This window comes from Capra hircus, chromosome 19, assembly GCF_001704415.2.
Source record: "Capra hircus breed San Clemente chromosome 19, ASM170441v1, whole genome shotgun sequence".
NCBI classification, from domain to species: domain Eukaryota; kingdom Metazoa; phylum Chordata; class Mammalia; order Artiodactyla; family Bovidae; genus Capra; species Capra hircus.
Genome location: NC_030826.1, coordinates 33,628,313 through 33,643,235, shown reverse-complemented (window position 1 = coordinate 33,643,235; position 14,923 = coordinate 33,628,313). Strand labels below are relative to the sequence as shown.

The window sequence follows — 14,923 nt, the reverse complement described above, 5'->3', positions numbered from 1 at the left end:
TCCCTGTTCATCACCAACTCCCGGAGTTCACTCAGACTCATGTACATCGAGTCGGTGATGCCATCCAGCCATCTCATCCTTTGTCGTCCCCTTTTCCTCCTGCCCACAATCCCTCCCAGCATCAAAGTCTTTTCCAGTGAGTCAACTCTTGGCATGAGGTGGCCAAAGTACTGGAGTTTCAGCTTTAGCATCATTCCTTCCAAAGAACACCCAGAGCTGATCTCCTTTAGAATGGACTGGTTGGATCTCCTTGCAGTCCAAGGGACTCTCAAGAGTCTTCTCCAATACCACAGTTCAAAAGCATCAATTCTTCGGCGCTCCGCTTTCTTCACAGTCCAACTCTCACATCCATACATGACCACAGGAAAAACCATAGCCTTGACTAGACAGACCTTTGTTGGCAAAGTAATGTCTGTGCTTTTCAATATGCTGTCTAGGTTGGTCATAACTTTCCTTCCAAGAAGTAAGCGTCTTTTAATTTCATGGCTGCAGTCACCATCTGCAGTGATTTGGGAGCCCCCCAAAATAAAGTCTGACATTGTTTCCCCATCTATTTGCCATGAAGTGATGGGACCAGATGCCATGATCTTCGTTTTCTGAATGTTGAGCTTTAAGCCAACTTTTTCACTCTCCTCTTTCACTTTCATCAAGAGGCTTTTTAGTTCCTCTTCACTTTCTGCCATAAGGCTGGTGATTTTAGGTGATTTAAAGGTGACTTTAGATGTCTTTTCCTGGACAGTCAGAAGAAACACTTAGATTTCTTAAGTCACTGACCATGAGAAGTCGGTACTAGGATTACTTCTACTTCCTGTTGGGTCTTCAGTATCTTTCAGGTGCCTGTGCCCTTGTCATGGGATCTTACTTGCTGCTTTAAAGGATGTGATTGCCTCTGCATTTACAAGTGACAAGTATGTACATCTTCTGGAAGGACACTGTAGATTTTATGCCTGCTTTCTTCACTGTACTTTTCTCACTCTGAGAGGTGAGTGGCATTTCACTCTATAGGAAAATCTGTAGTGCAGCCAGGACTGAGAACCAGAGCTGAACTTGAACAGGTTTGAATGAAGGAAGCCTGAGGAGACCCCCTCCATCCCTCCAATCAATCATTTATCAAACCAAAGTGGGGTTTCTCTTGCGCTCAGTTTGTTTGTGCTCAGGGTGTGGAAAAACCTCACCCCCAGACAGGCAGTTTCCTGTCCGGGGCACGCTGTGACAGCAAGCCCTCCTGGATCACCTGGGCGGTGTTTGTGCAGACCACTGACTCAATCTTAGGTTGAATTTCACGTTTTCTGTGATGATGTGTTTGCATAGTTATTTAGACTGTTACTAATAAGTGTCCTAAATAAACCAAATCTTGATGAAAACGCCTCAATAATTTTCACAGTTGCCCCAGATTATGCTTTTGAAGAAATTTGGCTTTACTGCTGTAAAGTGTGCTCATCTCGTGCCACTGATTTTAGACCAGAGCTTAAAATGTAAAATCTCAGGACTAATGAGGTGGTCAGCTGGAGGAACAGAAACTAGATTTACCCTCCTGTCTTAAGCAGCGAAAAATCTAGACAAAATCTATTTTGTGGAAAAATGGCTTTCAGACTCTGGACCACAGGCGGCACACGTGGATCCAAGGGGCAGCATGGAGGGGAGCCTGTGACTGCCTGCCTTACCACAGGGGAGCAGTTTCCAGGACAAAGTGCAGACAGGGGCATCTCCCTGGGCTGAGGAAGTGGAGCTGGGAGTCGGGGGAGTGTGTGATTTGGGGCCTCCACCATCTGGAGTTCATACAGACCTGGAGGCAGTGCTCGCAGCTCCACTCAGAGCAGGACTGCGTCCGCTGTGCCTCGTTCTGCCTGACGGGCTCTGGCTGATCTACCGCCTTGTTTGTTTTGGCTGTGCTGGGTCTTTGTTGACGTGCGCCAGGGGCTTGCTCTAGTTGTGGTGTCTGGGCCGGCTTCTCACTGCGGTGCTTCTCTTGGAGAGCAGCCCCGGGGCACTCAGGCTTCAGCAGTAGCGGCACATGGCCTTAGTTGTCCCAAGGCATGTGCAATCACCCTGGACCAGGGATTGAACCTGTGTCCCCTGCATCGCAAGGCAGATTCTTAACCACTTGACTGGCAGGGAAGCCCAGTGAGGTTTTATGATGCCCTCATTTTCTCAGATAGGAAAGTGGACTGGCCACTCTGCCAGGTAACCACAACTGCACAGAGCCATGGGTTTCCGGTCATGACTACTTTCTTTTCCTCTAAGAGGGACATTATTTCCCTAGTGAGCCAGGTAATGCTGATCTTCGTTGCTTTTCATCTGTTTGATGCACTTGCTCTGAGTACTGGTGGTTTTACTGTCTGCCACACTAGCACACTTTGTGTTTCTGGTTTTTAATTAAATGCCTATGATTTAGTTTTCAAAAAGAGGGAGTTCTACCTTCACGTGGTTGGAGCCATTGGAGGGACAGGTGGGTGATGTGACGTGTGGCATCTGGGGTAGGAGAGCCCCGGGCTAGCCGGCCTCCCCTACTGTGTCTGGGCCCGGACACTCTGTGTAACTCTGGCCATGTGGTGACACCTCCAAGGCAGGCCATGCTACCTTGGAGTCAGTCCTGACCATGAAAAGATCCTTCTCCTGCCTGATCTTCTGTAGGCTTAGGAGTATTTGAAGACCCTTCTGCTGAACCCTAGAGTCATCCTGTGAAGCTTATTCCTGGTTTAGCAATGGGTCCTCATGACATGATTTCTGGGTCCACCTGCCATCTCTCTGCTGTGTCTCAGTCACTCTGGAGACCTGGTGCCCATGACTGGACACTGGCTATGGCAAGAACGTGACAGAGTGAGACAGTCATCATCCCACTGGCTGTGGGCATTCTAGAAGCCCAGTTGCATTAATATTTTCCAGCTATGATATCGGACTAGTTTTTGCTGAAAGTTCCATCCATGAAACCTCTACATTTTTAAAATACTTATGAACTATTCTTATGTTTTATTTTTTAAATTGGTCAATTGATAGGTTATTCTTTGGCCAAACCATGAGGCTCATGGGATCTTAGTTCTCTGACCAGGAACTGAACCTGGGCCATTGGTCGTTAAAGTGCAGAGTCCTAACCACTAGACTGTCAGGGAGTTCCCTTTAGGAACTACATTTAAATAGAGATTTAAATGCTGTTATCTGGTGGACTCTGATGAAAGCTGCTGTAGTTGTTGTTAACGTAACTTTAGAAGCATACGTTCTCCTTTGTCTCTAAGGCGGGGCCCTGTTTTGAGATGGGATGTGTGACTGTACTCAGAGCGTGAAATGCCAGGTGGTGCTCTGACCTGACCTGGTGACACACGAATGACCGCAGTGTCAGCTGTTTTCCTTCCCTTTGGGGCACTTCTGGTGGAGTCCTGAGAGGAGCAGGGTGCTTTCCTGAGTGCCACTGGTTACTATGTGTGTGGTTCTCTCCCTGGAACATCTCTGATGTCTGCTGCTCATTGTGGGATGACAGGTATGTGTCTGAGTCCGAGGTGACTTGGCTTGGATCCTGCTTGTCGTGGTAACGTAAACTGAGATACAAAGCAGTTATCTGCAAACTGACCCTTGTGGAATAGGAAAAATTATTTCCTCCCTAAATAGTTATTTTGTGTATAGAATTTACACTTTGTATATTTGGTATACAAGAAGAGTTTGTGTATTAAGCACACAAAAACACTGGAAATATCCACTTGAGGAAAATAAATATGACCCTGCCTTCAGGACGAGACCAGGATCTAGTAAGTAATCACACACTTACTCCATTTGGGTTAAGTGATGTGGACGCTGTGAGCACCTGCGATGGGCTGGAGGGAGCTGGCTGGGAACAACTCCAAGTCATGATGCAGTAGCTCAGATCTGGGGCATGTCTAGAATCACTAGACAAGGTGAGCCCCGTTTGTTGGAAAAGGTTCTTTCTCTGTTGAATGGTCTTGGCACCCTTGTCAGAAATCAGTGGGCCAGAGGTGTGAGGGTTTATTTCTGGCCTCTGTTGTGCTCTCTTTGTCTCTGTGTGGCTAATGCCAGTACAACACTGGATTACTGTCGCTGTGCAAGTTGCTTCTATGGAAATTTTTATTGAAGTAGAGTTGATTTACAATGCTGTGATTTCTGCTCTACAGCAGGGTGACTCAGTTATACAAACATATTCATTCTTTTTCCTTTTCTCTTCCATGGTGATTTATCCCAGGATATTGGATATAGTTGCCTGGGCTATACAGTAGGTCCTTGTTGTTTATCCATCCTGTATGTGATAGTTCACATCTGCTAATCCCAAACTCCCGAGGCCTCCACCCCTAGGAACCCCAAATCTCTTCTCTATGTAAGTGTTTCTGTTTTGTAGGAAAGTTCTTCTGTGTCATGGGGCTTCCCTGGTGGCTCAGACGGCAAAGCATCCGCTTGCAGTGCAGGAGACCCGGGTTCGATCCCTGGGTTGGGAAGATCCCCTGGAGAAGGAAAAGGCACCCCACGCCAGTACTCTTGCCTGGAAAATCCCATGGACAGAGGAGCCTGATAGACTGCATTCCATGGGGTCACAGAGTCGGACACGACTGAGCAACTTCACTTTCACTTTTGTCATATTTAAGATTCCTGGGCCGTAAGTCTTGAAATCAGAAGGTGAAGTCTTCCAATCTTCTTCTCGGTTTTTTGCTGTGGCTTTTTTTTTTTTTTTCCAGGGCCCCTTGCAGTTCCATATGAGATCAGCTTTTCCATTTTTCCTAAAAGGCCACTGGAAGTCTTTTTGGGGCGGGGGGGGTTGTACTGTACAGCTTGTGGGATCTTAGTTCCCCAACCAGGGATTGAACCTGGACCCTTAGCAGTCAAAATGCCAAGTCCTCACCCATTGGACTGCCAGGTAATTCTAGAAATTTTATCAGGGTTGCACTGAATCTTCAGATGGCTTTGTGGAGAATTTTGAAGTTTTTATTAAGATTGCATTGAATCTGTTGGTTTGCTTTGGAGAGAATACTGCCATGTTAAGTCTTCCAACCCGTGAACAGAGACTGTGTTTCCATTTATTTAGGCCTTTCTTACATCAGTGTTTTGTAGTTTTCAATGTATATGTCTTTGACGTCGCTGGTTAAATATATTCCTAGATATTTTATTCTTTTGGATGCTCCTGAAATTTTCTGAATTTCATTTTGAAATTGTTCTTTGCTGGAGTATTAAAACATAGGTGATTTTCGTTGTTGATCTTGTAAGTTTGCTGAATTCATTAATTAGTCCTAGTATTTGTGTGTGTATGAATTTTTCAGGATTTTCTATATATACAGTCATGTCATATATAAAGTTTTACTCCTTCTTTACCAATTTCCATGCCCTTTATTTTTCTAGCCTTAGTGTTCTAAAATAGGATTTTAACATTTTTAATTTTCAGTTTCTTTTACTTTTTAAAAGTTTTTATTGGAGTACAGTTGATTTACAATGTTGTGTTGATTTCTGCTGTACAGCAAAGTGAATCAGTTACACATATACATATTCTTTTTTTACAATAGGTCATTACAGAGCAATACTTTTATTTTTAATTAAAAAATAACATAGGACTTCCCTGGTGGTCCAGTGTAAGACCCTGCTTTTCCAAAGCAGGGGGTGCCAGTTTGATCCCTAGTCAGGGAACTAAGATTCCCATATGCCATGCAGTGCAGTCAAAAAAAAAAAAAAAAAAAAAAAAGTACAGCTATAATTTACAGGATGCGAGATAATTTTTCCTGAAACCCTTTGCAGAAATATATTGTTTATGTCCATTATGTTGTTTATGAAATTTATGAAGACATCAGATACCATCTCCCATTTGCTCCATCTGACACCTGGAAAAGCTGGTGCCCTAACAGGTGAAGCAGTTCCTCACAGACAGCAGGTAAGGAGACAAGATTTGAGCCCAGACAGTTGCCCCTAGAGCCACTCTAGTTACTGTCGTGTGCGTGGTCTCCCCAAGGTTTGAGTCCCTCATTCACCCCGCAGACTCACTGACACCGGTGTACGGCAGCCTGGGCAATGCTGGAACCCAGGGAACATAAAGATAAGCAGGCAGGATCCCCGTCTGCTCTGAGCTCACCCCAGGCTCTTGGTGTTTACTCCTCTCTGTTCTTTGGCACTTTCCCCACCTTTTGCTCTTAGGATGCAGGCATTCCCTGAGGGCTGAGAGATAATCCTCTTGTCCTGTTCCTACTCTCCTCCTTGGAAGGTGTGGGGTTCAGCCTGGTGCCCGGGGCTCTCAGCTCTGGACCCGACTTGGTACCTAAGCTCCTGGCTGCTCAGATGTTCGCAGGCCGTCTCACTGACGTCTTGGTTCAGGCCCCCAGGCGAGAAGTCTGCCCGGGTCAGGCTGCCAAGTCTTAGCCAGCTCCGACTGTGAGATCTCAGGCTTATCGCACTTGCAGAGGTTAGGAGATGAGAGTTTGTAAAGGCCATGGCGTTTATCTTAGCGTTTGGCATCTGCAGTAACCACTGCACCCAGTTAGGTGCTATTCATTACACTCATTAAGGGCATCTCGCTCAGTACCCAGTTTCCTGTTGGGGGGACTGCAGAGAGGAGGTGCTTGAGACAGATTCTGTTTTCCAGACACTTCATTTCTTCCTTAGGGAAATTCTCCCCTCCTGGGTTTCATCTCAGGATAGCACCAGATCTCCAAGTCCAGCTGCCCAGCGATCCTTGGCCTGGAAGACACCTGTGTTCTTACAAAGTAGGCACCCCTCTGACCACCTCAGCTCTTACAAATATTTACGAGCATTTTGGAAATGTTAAGCTCTGCTCAGTGTACTTTTCATCATTTTCCTTTTTCTTGTTAAGTTTACGCCCAGACATACCATCCTTTTGTTGTCATTGTAGACGGAGGCCTTCCCTTCCATTATATAATCTAAGTGGTGGTGGTTTGTATGTATGAGGCCTGTTAACTACTGTATGTGAATGTAGCTTGTTAAAACTCTGAATTCTTCAGGTAGTTTTCAGTTGACTCCTGGATATTACAGGCATTGTTTAGTTGCTAAATCATGTCTGACTCTTTGCGACTCCATGGATTACAGCCTGCCAGGCTCCTCTGTCCATGGGATTTCCCACTGGAGTGGGTTGCCATTTCCTTTTCCAGGGGTCAAAGATCCAGGGATCGAACCTGTGTCTCCTGCGTTGACAGGCGGATTCTTACCACTGAGCTGCCAGGGAAGCCCCACTGAGGCAAACAATCATGTAATACTTTTATATTCCCCTTAAAGGTTATATCACACATTTCTTTTCTTGCTTAATGCCTGTAGTAGAATAAATTGTTGTGGTGTTAGTGGAAATGCTTGTCTTGTTCAGGACTTTGGTAGAGAAATATCAGAAGCCCTAGTTCTAAGCAGTGTGCTGGATTTTGGCCCGACACACACGTATACACGGGAAGGAGGAGAAATGGCAACCCACTCCAGTATTCTTGCCTGGGAACTCCCATGGACAGAGGAGCCTGGTGGGCTACAGTCCAGGGGTTGCAAAGAGTTGGACACGAGTTAGCAACTAAACAACAACACACAAATACAATATTAGACACATAAAAAATCCATGAATTCATGTCATCTTAATGATGCTCAAGAAATATTCATGGAGTCTGCTTTATTGAAAGTTTCCAACAAAAATGGTTGAGGATTTTGTCAAATGTATTACATGTCATGTACATAGAAATAGTTTTACTCCTTCCTAATTTTTATGCCTTATTTCTCTGGCAAGAATGTCTACTATAGGATTTTAACATTTTTTTTCTATATTCTCCTCTAGTAGTACTTTTTTATTTCTTAAAATTTTTTACTTGTTAGATGATGTATAATGTATATAGATGTACAGGTGTATAATGTAGTTCACAACTTTTAAAGATTATAATAGCTATAAATGGAACACTAAGTATTTACTATATTCTCTGTTGTACAGTATATCCTTGTAGCTTATTTTATATGTAATAGTTTGTACTCTTAATCCCCTACTCCTATCTTGCCCCTCCCTGCTTCTCTCTCCCCATGGGTTAGCTACTAGTTTGTTCTATCTGTAAGTCAGTTTCTTTTTTGTTATGTTCACTGCTTCTGTTTCTTAGATTCAACATGTAAGTAATATCACATAGTATGTCTTTGAATGCTTTACTTCACTTAGCATAACACCCTCTAAGTCCATCCATTTTGCTGCAAATGGCAGAATTTCATTTCATTTTTTTATCACTGAGGAATATTCTATTATATGTATATATATATATACACACACACACCTTTATTCATCTTTTGATAAATACTTAGGTGCTTCCTTATCTTGGCAGTTGTAAATAATGCTGCTGTGAACACTGGTGTGCATGGATCCTACTGAATTAATGTTTTTTGTTTTGTTCAAATACATATCCAGCAGTGGATTTGCTGGATCACTTGGCAATCTTATTTTTAGTTTTTCTGAGGAACCTCTGTACTGCTTTCCACAGTAGCTGCACTCACATTCCCAACAGTGCACGAGGGCTCCCTTTCTCCACATCCTCACCGACACTTAAATTCTTTTTGATGATGGCCATTCTGATAGGTATGGGTGATCTCTCATTGTGGTTTGATTTGTGTTTCCCTGATGGTTAACGATGTTGCGCTTATTTTCTGTGCCTGTTGGCCATCTGCAGATCGTCTCTGGAAAAATTTCTATTCAGTTCCGCCCATTTTTTGACGTTGACTTGTATGAACTATTTATATATGTTGGATGTTAACCCTGTATCAGTCACATCATTTGTAAATATTGTCTCCCATTCAGAAGATTTTCCTTTACATTTTGTTGATAATTTCCTTGGCTGTGTGAAAGCTCTTAAGTTTCATTAGGCCCTATTTGTTTATTTTTGCTTTGCTTTTCTTTGCTTTAGGCGATGGACCAAAAAAATTGCTACGCTTTATGTCAAACAGTGTTCAGTTCTTTGTTTCTAGCACTTCATACACTACCTGACGCAAACAAAGCCAGGAAATACTGGTTAAATCCCCACGTAAAGCAGCCCCCAGTTTTGGGGGTGTTTATTGATGGACTGAATTCCATTGACAGGTCAGTGGGAAGCCTGAGTCTGATCCTGGTCCGTAATTATCTAAAAGTTTAGGGAAGTTATAAGGGCTTCCCTGGTAGCTCAGTTGGTAAAGAATTCCACCAGCAATGCAGGAGACCCCGGTTTGATTCCTGGGTCGGGAAGATCTGCTGGAGAAGGGATAGGCTACCCACTCCAGTATTCTGGCCTGGAGAATTCCATGGACTGTACAGTCCATGGGGTCACAGAGTTGGCCACAACTGAGTGACTTTCACTTTAGGGAAGTTATATTGACTGCAGTTCCCACCATGGATACAGAAGGATGTTGATGGTGGTAGGAGCAGAAGTGCAGAACACCTAAATGGGCTGCTCGCTGCCCACTCGCAGGTCTCTGGTCCGGGCTGACGGTCTTCCAAACCCTCTTCTACCTGGTGTACATCTGGAGGATCAACAGGAACCGTGCGGCAGAGCAGGTACCAGCGCGGGGGCCCCTGGAGGAGGGGAGTGTGCATGTGCGTGCGTGCTGTGATCCCAGGGCAGGCGAGGACTCTTCCAGGGTGAGGATGGTAAGAAGCCCACAGCCAGTAGGACGCACTGTGACTCGTGAAGAGGCATTGGACATGAGAGTGAGGGCCAAAGGAAACCTGTGTCCTCAATATGGAGCTAATTTCTCCTCTGCTAAGCAGGCACAGCCAGAGAGTTAGCTTAGAAACTCATGTGTGAGGTCGTCTTGGGAGAACAGTAGTGCTCCCCGTTTTTCCTGTTGTCTAGTTCTAGCGTCTCAAGGATCTTTGCTCCATGGTTTCCTGAGCAAATGGAAGCAGATGCCAAGTGTCTGTGGTCAGGGAGGTCCATAGGGGCAGAGCCTGTCCTGTGGGTGGAGGACCGGGATCTTGACACTCGGGGTGTCTCTGGGTTGAAGGGTGAGCCCTGCCAACTGTGTCAGGTTCAGGGTGAGATGGTGGGAGGTCAGCCAAGGGGAGATGTCATGGATATGGGGACGTGAGGAGTAGCCGAGGGGTGCAGACCAGCACTGTTCACGCCCCGACCGCCTCGAGGCTCCAGGGCCCTCAAGACTGCTCGTGGGGACAGGTCACATGCTCCCCCCCTTCAGTGTGGTCCACGGAGGCAGAGAGTGTACAGGGCGTTGTTATTTTCACGAGCTGTTGCTGGGGAGGACGACAGTGGTCTCAGTGTCATGTTCACTGTCACTGTCAGGACTGAGCAAGACTGCGCTTGGGGCGGAAACTTCTAGCGTAGCTCCCGCAGAAGCATAACCAGTCTGACCACGGAACCGGCCAGCATGGCTGTACTTTGTTTGCCTCTGACACAGGTTTGAGCCAGTATGTGAGGGGACAAAGAGGCCATATCCAGCTCCATAGGTGAGGGGGTGTCCTCTAGTATTCTCACTTCTGCCTTTCCTACCTGGAGCTCAGAGTCGCTGGTGCAGGAGCCCCTGCTCCCTGCCCATGTGGCTAGTCCTGCCCTCTGACCAGGAGATGGGCTCCAGGCCCCCGTTGGGGTGTGGCTACTGTGGCCCGTGTGTTAACAGCCAGTGACCGACGACCACGTGGGCTCATGTCACACCCAGGAACGCCTTCACTCAGATTCCCATGTAAGTAAGTATCATCTCCCTGTTCTGTACAAACAGATCTGTCCAACCTGGAGAAAGCAGCACTGGCTGGGGCCTTCCTGCTGGACCTCTTCTGACTCGAGAGCCAGACTGTGCAGCTGATCAGGGCGGCCCCTGCCATGACATCCTGACGGGGATTCAGCTGACTGTGTTAGGGCCGAGCGGCTGCAGTTTTGGCTGTTGCTGTCCTCGCAGTGGGAATTTTAATAAGACTCTTCACCGACCGTGGCTGAAATGGAATCATCCCAGCCCCAAACTACCAGTGAGAACGACATGCCACACGTGCAGCATGGGAGGTGAGCTCTTCACCTGGACCGTGGCTTCGGTCCCAGCCGAGCAGGAAAGGGATGCCAGCTTCATGTTCTTATTCTGAAGATTCACATTATCATCCTGGACATCAAGAAAAGCATTACAATCTTAAGTGAACTTTTCTCCCAAATGTTAACTCTTACCGTGGTTTTTAAGTCTGCACGTTGGTGTCCCTGGCTGGCTGTGTTCTTTATCCCACCTTACATTTAACACCTTCTGTCTTCCAGGAGAGCAGGTCCTCCAGCAGTAACTGCTGGCCACGGTGTGTGTGTGGCACTCTTGCGTGTCCAGTCTCATGTGTGAGTGTGCGTGAGGTCCTGTCTTGGGCAGTGCCATGCAAGCTTTTAAAAAATAAACATTTAAAAACACATGCTCAGACTAACTGGTAACTTGTAGCTTACTGCCTTTTAAGAAATTTGTTAAACTTTTGTATTCATTAAAAGATGACTCTTGTGTTCTGTCCTGCTGCTCAGCTCCCAGGTGCTGGCAGGTATGGCCCCAGCGCCTGCTGGAGGTTTTTAGAGCCTTTAATAGGGAATGTGACCAACCAAACAGAAAATCCTAAAAACGACTGACACTGGCGCTTCCCCAGCATGAAGCCCACCAATGACCTGGAGAGCAGTCCTCCCCGGGGCCACACACCTGCCCCCCTCACCCCACCAGAGGAGAGCAGGCAGGAGAACCCCGATACTGTCACATGCAGGCTATAGACTGCGACCCAGCAGGACAGACAAAGTTCTGAGGTAAAATTCACGCAACAGGAAAGTAGCCTTCAAGTGTGTAATTCAGCAGCATTAACCAGTGCATCAGTGGTCTTTATTATTACGCCGCCCTGTACAGTGTGCAGTTTCTGACACTTTATTACAGTTTCAGTGCACGTCACTAATGACATCCCTCAGCTTCTCGTACGGTTACTGCCCAGCTCTGTGATGGTTTGGAGACACGTGCCCATCCATCCATGGGCTTGTCTTTCTGCTGTGGGACATACCCTCTGGGTGCTGGGCCCCCATCAGACCTATGGTTTGCAGTATTCTCCCCACCTCCCAATTCTGCCAGCTGCCTATGCACTTTCTTGACAGTGTCTACTCTTTGCACAAAAGTTTTTTAATTTTGATGAAGCCCATTTTTTTTCTTGCTTCCACTTTTGCTGTCATATCTAAAAATCCATTGCCATGTTGTCAGAAAAAGATTTAAGTGCTGTTGGAATATAGAATATTATAGAAGAAATTTAAAAGTAAGAGACTCTGTGTTTCTAGTCTGACATTTAAGGAGCTTGGCAGTCATCACCTTGTCCTCAAACAAGAGCAGCAGGATTCATGTCTCTTCTGGCGCCAAATGTGCAGGGCTCACACACACCGCAACTGACGCTCCAGACCTTCCCGCGCCGGTGGGGCGTCCAGTCATTCCATTCAACTCTGACACTATATGGGGTTTGTCTCAGGCCCCACAGGTTAAGGGCTCAGGCCCACAAGACTGCCCCCACTTAGAAGCCACTGCAGGTCCAGGCCACCCGTACTTTTGACAGACCATCTATAAATAGGGGGTTTCTGTGACCACCCCCCCACGACCCCCGCCCTCAGTTGGCTGGAACAGCTTATAGTGCTTAGGAATGTATGTCCCGTGGAGGCAGTGCATAGGGAAGGTACAGAGGTGATGGTGCTCTGGTGGTCTTTCTGATGACCAACCACCCTCCTAAAGCTACCTAGGGTAGCTACCCCCAAGAGTCGCCTTATTAGCATAAACCCTACCCAAACTGCTCTAACGTGCAGTCTACCTCTCCACTCGTTTCAGCCATTAGACAGATGGAGAAGAAAACCCCGAGGAAACATGAGTATGCGTGTGCTTGGCAGCTGTAATAAACACAGACATGAGCACTGCCGCAGACAGGGAGAAACCGGACCCTCTGACATTAGCGGGAGGACCCTCAACAGGGCAGCCACCACTGAAGGTGAGACAGTTACCACATGCCTCAGCAACTGCACTGCTGGGTGTGTGCCCAGAGAACTGGACACACATGTCCATACAGAAGCTTCTACGTGAACGTTCAGAATAGCCAAAACCTGTAGGGGCAAACTATAATATTCAAAATGTCACAGTTTTCAATACAAAATTATCCATGCAAAGACTTGAGAACGTATGGCCATATACCAGGAAGAAAAGATAACAGAAATTGCCCCCGAATGTGCCCAGACAAGGGCCAGAGAAGTAAAGGGACTGAGGGGCACGATGTCTCAACAAAGAGAGAAAATGTCAACAAAGTACAGGAACCAAGCGGGAAGCCTGGCGCCGAACAGCATGATACCTGAAATGGAAGCGTCACTGCAGCAGACTGGAGCAGCAGGAGGAAGCCAGCGGACCTCAAGCCACCTGGGCATTCACAGCTCAGTGAAGCTGTCTGACGCTGACGGGAGTCAACATCTTAACCCCACAGGTGAGACCCACATCTCCAAGAAGACCCTTCAGGTGCCCAACGTGAGCAGACATTTAGGAAATGCACACGAACACCGCAATGAGATACCACCTCACACCTGTCACCACGGCTGTAATCAGAAATAAATGTTTTCAAAGTAAGTGTTGGTGAGGACGCGGAGATATCGGCAACTCCAGCGCACTGCTGCTGAGAAGGTGAAGTGGTGCAGCTATAGTGGAGAAGTTTGGCAGTTCCTCAAAAACTGAAATGTAGAAATACCACATTATTCGGCAATTCCACTAGAATATACCCTGAAGAATTAAAAGCAGAAACTTAAAAACAAATGCTTGTACATCCGTGTTCATCACAGCATTACTCACCATTGGTGACTGAAATAACGCAAGTGTCCATCAGAGAAAAATGGATTTATAGTCATACAAAGGAATATTATTTAGCTAGAAAAAGGAATGAAATTCTGACACCTGCTATAACATAGATGGATCTTCAGAACATTATGCTAAGTGAAACAACCCAGATACAAGAGGACAAAATTTGTAGGATTATACTTTCAAGAGGTTCCTGGAATAGGAAAATTCATAGATGTAGAATAAAAGCTACCAAGGCTGGGGGAGGGAGAAATGAGAGTTGTTATTTAATGGGTACAGGGTTTCTGTTTGGGATGAAAAAGATGTGGAGATGAGTAGTGGTGATAACCGGACAACATTTTGAACATACTTAATGCCAATGAAATCTACTAAAAATCACTAAAATGACATTTTATGCTATATATATTGTAGTACATAGGAAATATGAAAGGCAGAAAAATTAACGCTAATATATATACTGTTGTTCTTCGGAAAAGCAACAAATGGGAAAAAAAAGTATTTAAGTGAGTAATAGCATGAACGGAGCAGGAGCCAAAGTTGCCAGCCTCCCCAGTGCAGTCAGACAAGCAAGAAATGTGAGGTGCACGTGTTGAAAGAGACAAGAGCCCCATGGTTTACAGGTGGCAAGATCACCAACCCAGAAAATACAGAAAAGCTGAGAAATTACTAGAGCAGATCAGAGGTTTCAGAAAACTCCTGAGACAAGGTCAGCTTTCAAAAACCATCAGCTTTCCTGTACGTCATCAATTACCAAGTAGAAACTAGTTAAAGATCACATTCAAAACAGCGAAGACAAGCACACCCACAGAAAATCTAAACTCCAATAAGCCCTGGTGAGAAGCGGGCAAAATCCGCGAGAAGACATGTTTAGGGATGCTGTGCCCTCCTCTCCCGGGAGGGGGCGGCTGCCCACCTTTCCTTGGCTCCTCCTCTGGGGCCTTGACTCCACAGCCAGGCCTGTGTGCTCAGCTCTCTGTCCCAGGGTCAAACGTGTTTCCGTTCCTCCCCAGCCTGCCTTCTGTCTCCTTCTCTGACAGCTGCCCTGCACACCTGGGGCTCCCCAGCAGGTGCAGTCACATCTCATGGGGGCTGTGTGGCCAAGCTGTGCCAGCCAGCCCCCCAGGGTAAATGATCTGCTGCTGTTTTGCTCTGCCTGAACCCTGACTGATGCAAGTGTCACAGAAGACAC

At 46.3% G+C, this 14,923-nt stretch overlaps 1 long non-coding RNA gene across 1 annotated transcript in view; it reads right to left on the bottom strand.

The window, feature by feature from the left end:
- The window catches only part of LOC102189342, a 28,434-nt gene continuing 22,989 nt past the window's right edge, over positions 9,479-14,923 (bottom strand). The window contains exon 4 of the long non-coding RNA XR_001919650.1: positions 9,479-11,279. This is a non-coding gene — a long non-coding RNA (uncharacterized LOC102189342). The remainder of the gene's footprint in view (positions 11,280-14,923) is intronic.